The sequence below is a fragment of the Schistocerca piceifrons genome, unplaced genomic scaffold (genome assembly GCF_021461385.2).
Source record: "Schistocerca piceifrons isolate TAMUIC-IGC-003096 unplaced genomic scaffold, iqSchPice1.1 HiC_scaffold_1228, whole genome shotgun sequence".
NCBI classification, from domain to species: domain Eukaryota; kingdom Metazoa; phylum Arthropoda; class Insecta; order Orthoptera; family Acrididae; genus Schistocerca; species Schistocerca piceifrons.
In genome coordinates, this window is record NW_025727046.1 from 60,001 (window position 1) to 65,000 (window position 5,000).

Consider the following 5,000-nt stretch of genomic DNA (forward strand, 5'->3'; position numbering starts at 1 on the left):
CTTTCGTTCTTGATTAATGAAAACATACTTGGCAAATGCTTTCGCTTCTGTTCGTCTTGCGACGATCCAAGAATTTCACCTCTAACGTCGCAATACGAATGCCCCCGCCTGTCCCTATTAATCATTACCTCGGGTTCCGAAAACCAACAAAATAGAACCGAGGTCCTATTCCATTATTCCATGCACACAGTATTCAGGCGGGCTTGCCTGCTTTAAGCACTCTAATTTGTTCAAAGTAAACGTGCCGGCCCACCGAGACACTCAATAAAGAGCACCCTGGTAGGATTTCAACGGGGTCCGCCTCGGGACGCACGAGCACGCACGGGGCGGTCGCACGCCTTCGGCTCGCCCCACCGGCAGGACGTCCCACGATACATGCCAGTTAAACACCGACGGGCGGTGAACCAACAGCGTGGGACACAAATCCAACTACGAGCTTTTTAACCGCAACAACTTTAATATACGCTATTGGAGCTGGAATTACCGCGGCTGCTGGCACCAGACTTGCCCTCCAATAGATACTCGTTAAAGGATTTAAAGTGTACTCATTCCGATTACGGGGCCTCGGATGAGTCCCGTATCGTTATTTTTCGTCACTACCTCCCCGTGCCGGGAGTGGGTAATTTGCGCGCCTGCTGCCTTCCTTGGATGTGGTAGCCGTTTCTCAGGCTCCCTCTCCGGAATCGAACCCTGATTCCCCGTTACCCGTTACAACCATGGTAGGCGCAGAACCTACCATCGACAGTTGATAAGGCAGACATTTGAAAGATGCGTCGCCGGTACGAGGACCGTGCGATCAGCCCAAAGTTATTCAGAGTCACCAAGGCAAACGGACCGGACGAGCCGACCGATTGGTTTTGATCTAATAAAAGCGTCCCTTCCATCTCTGGTCGGGACTCTGTTTGCATGTATTAGCTCTAGAATTACCACAGTTATCCAAGTAACGTGGGTACGATCTAAGGAACCATAACTGATTTAATGAGCCATTCGCGGTTTCACCTTAATGCGGCTTGTACTGAGACATGCATGGCTTAATCTTTGAGACAAGCATATGACTACTGGCAGGATCAACCAGGGAGCTGCGTCAACTAGAGCTGAGCAGCCGGCCGCCCGGGAGTGTGTCCCGGGGGCCCGCGCGAACACGCAAGCGTCCGCTCAATCATTCTGCAAACAGGAGGAGGCTGAGCTCCCCTGCACAATACACCTCGAAACCCTCTCAGGTCCCGGCGGCGCGCAGCGCCGTCCCAAGTACTTGGTCGGGTTCGAGAGAGGCGCAATCGCCCGGAGTTAGGCGAGTAGACGCTTTCGGTGCGACCACCCGTGCTCCCAACTGAGCTTGCCGCTGCCGACAGAGGCCCGGGAGCGTGCTGTCGTGGCATTGCCGGCGGGAGACAACACGCGCCACCTACGGTGACCGGCAGCTCCAACGCCAGCGCCACAGAAGGACAAAAGCCCCACTTGGGTGCCGAAGCGAACTCTCCCAGCACAGCGCACACGCCAACACATCCGCACAGCTGCGATACAAACCACCAGCGAGAACCGCTGGGGCGACCGAGCAGCAGACGGCGTCGCGGCGCCGAGCGCCGGGCGGCGGCGCATCCTCAACGCACACAGTCCTCAATCGGACCAGCACACTGCAGATGTCCACCGCGCTTCGCACCGGGCCCGCGAGGACCTACTTTGGCCGCACGGCGCCGCGCGCAGGGTGCGCCGGCGCGCAGCTGCGACGCCTGCCGCGTCCGTCGGCCGGCGCGCCTGCCACTGGCCGCCCCCACCAGCCGGCTGTAGCGCGTGCGCCCACGCACCGCGCGGCCAGCACGCCGGGAGGCGCCCCCTCACCGGCCGGGGACGGTCCCACCCAGCCACCGCCGCGTATCGCTTCACACCCAGATGCCGTTCAGTTTCGTCGGCATGGTGGGTATCGCTGGAACAACCGGTTAGTACCTCAACCTATCGTCGCCATCACCGATTCACCCCTAGCGAGAACAACCGCACCACAACGGGTTACCATTTCTTCATTTGCGTAACTTCACCAGAAAACGTAGGCGTCCATCGCCATTTGCAACTTCAACCATTATTGCATGCCTGTGTCAGGTGTCACGCCACACTACGTCTGCCCACATACACGCAACAAAATGTGCACGCCTAGACAATACGTGGAAGGTGGCCCCCGTACGTATGCGATGTCCATTGCTCGAACGACTGTCAACCGGCTTCTGTAGCATGTCGCAGATATGGAACGCGCTGCACCATGCCATCACGGTGTGTGAGGAGAGACGACTAGGTCCGAATACATCAACAGACAGCTCATGCTGATCGCCATCCACGGCGTCCGTTCCTCCCACACGTCTCTATGGCGTACCACACTGCAATCCAGCTCTCATAGGGAGACGACACGTAGCTGCGTGCACAATATTTGCACTGTATGGTCCGCCGTTTTTGGGCGCAGTCGTTGTACGGTCACACATGTGCCACGATGTATCATTCAGTACATAAGGACGAATGTGCAGTACAGATTGTGGTTCACGCGTACGACATCAGCGGACAGTTGACACAGGCCGCACCACAACGTAGCCTGCGTACGTCGCATGCGAAGGGCATTGAACATGCAAACTTGTCACCAACCACCTTGCGAAGGCAGGGGGCAAGGTGGGGACGTGGGGAGAGGTGGGGGGGGGGGGGGGGCGGCATGTACGCCCTGCTGCCATCCACATTACAGTGTACAGCAGGAGCATGTGGAAAGTCAGCAAGACTTGCAAGGTGTTTAACATGAAGCGATACACAGGGGAGCGGGCAGTGCGAGTAGCGAACTATATTGCGAGGGTTGCGGGTGGGCAACACTACACTAATTGAACGAGTCGTATAACAATTACAGAGCAGGTTTAGGCGACAACGTGGGTTACGATAGGCGACAACGTGGGTTACGTTAGGGGACAACGTGGGTTACGTTAGGGGACAACGTGGGTTACGTTAGGGGACAACGTGGGTTACGTTAGGGGACAACGTGGGTTACGTTAGGGGACAACGTGGGTTACGTTAGGGGACAACGTGGGTTACGTTAGGGGACAACGTGGGTTAGGTTAAGGCACAACATGGGTTAGGTTAAGGCACAACATGGGTTAGGTTAAGGCACAACATGGGTTAGGTTAAGGCACAACATGGGTTAGGTTAAGGCACAACATGGGTTAGGTTACGGCACAACATGGGTTAGGTTAAGGCACAACATGGGTTAGGTTAGGGGACAACATGGGTTAGGTTAGGGGACAACATGGGTTAGGTTAAGGCACAACATGGGTTAGGTTAAGGCACAACATGGGTTAGGTTAGGGGACAACATGGGTTAGGTTAGGGCACAACATGGGTTAGGTTAGGGGACAACATGGGTTAGGTTAGGGGACAACATGGGTTAGGTTAGGGGACAACATGGGTTAGGTTAGGGGACAACATGGGTTAGGTTAGGGGACAACATGGGTTAGGTTAGGGGACAACATGGGTTAGGTTAGGGGACAACATGGGTTAGGTTAGGGGACAACATGGGTTAGGTTAAGGCACAACATGGGTTAGGTTAGGGGACAACATGGGTTAGGTTAGGGGACAACATGGGTTAGGTTAGGGGACAACATGGGTTAGGTTAGGGGACAACATGGGTTAGGTTAGGGGACAACATGGGTTAGGTTAAGGCACAACATGGGTTAGGTTAGGGCACAACATGGGTTAGGTTAGGGCACAACATGGGTTAGGTTAGGGCACAACATGGGTTAGGTTAGGGGACAACATGGGTTAGGTTAGGGGACAACATGGGTTAGGTTAGGGGACAACATGGGTTAGGTTAGGGGACAACATGGGTTAGGTTAGGGGACAACATGGGTTAGGTTAGGGGACAACATGGGTTAGGTTAGGGGACAACATGGGTTAGGTTAGGGGACAACATGGGTTAGGTTAGGGGACAACATGGGTTAGGTTAGGGGACAACATGGGTTAGGTTAAGGCACAACATGGGTTAGGTTAAGGCACAACATGGGTTAGGTTAGGGGACAACATGGGTTAGGTTAGGGGACAACATGGGTTAGGTTAGGGGACAACATGGGTTAGGTTAAGGCACAACATGGGTTAGGTTAGGGGACAACATGGGTTAGGTTAAGGCACAACATGGGTTAGGTTAGGGGACAACATGGGTTAGGTTAGGGGACAACATGGGTTAGGTTAAGGCACAACATGGGTTAGGTTAAGGCACAACATGGGTTAGGTTAAGGCACAACATGGGTTAGGTTAGGGGACAACATGGGTTAGGTTAGGGGACAACTTGGGTTAGGTTAGGGGACAACATGGGTTAGGTTAAGGCACAACATGGGTTAGGTTAAGGCACAACATGGGTTAGGTTAGGGGACAACATGGGTTAGGTTAGGGGACAACATGGGTTAGGTTAGGGGACAACATGGGTTAGGTTAAGGCACAACATGGGTTAGGTTAGGGGACAACATGGGTTAGGTTAAGGCACAACATGGGTTAGGTTAGGGGACAACATGGGTTAGGTTAGGGGACAACATGGGTTAGGTTAAGGCACAACATGGGTTAGGTTAAGGCACAACATGGGTTAGGTTAAGGGACAACATGGGTTAGGTTAGGGGACAACTTGGGTTAGGTTAGGGGACAACATGGGTTAGGTTAAGGCACAACATGGGTTAGGTTAAGGCACAACATGGGTTAGGTTAAGGTACAACATGGGTTAGGTTAAGGTACAACATGGGTTAGGTTAGGTTACACGTTGTTGTAAGGAAAGGTGTGGGGGGGGGGGGGGGGGCGGGGCGGCAGGTTCGTTGATAGTGATTATAGTAAGTGAATGCTTGTGACATGATGAGATTTGTCACGTCAGGATGCACCTTTGGCTTATTAGAGGCGGCGCTCCAATTCTATGCTTGTGTCAGACCTGTGTCTTTGACTCATGTCATTGTTTGTGCGCTGTGACAGGAGGTACTATTGTGATGTTGGGTGCACCGTTGT

The 5,000-nt window shown here is 53.8% G+C and overlaps 1 non-coding gene across 1 annotated transcript in view; it reads right to left on the bottom strand.

The window, feature by feature from the left end:
• LOC124729961 overlaps positions 1-1,078 on the bottom strand; it is a 1,909-nt gene extending 831 nt beyond the window's left edge. The window contains exon 1 of the ribosomal RNA XR_007007843.1: positions 1-1,078. This exon is cut by the window's left edge and continues 831 nt beyond it. This is a non-coding gene — a ribosomal RNA (small subunit ribosomal RNA).
• Positions 1,079-5,000: the final 3,922 nt, after the last annotated feature.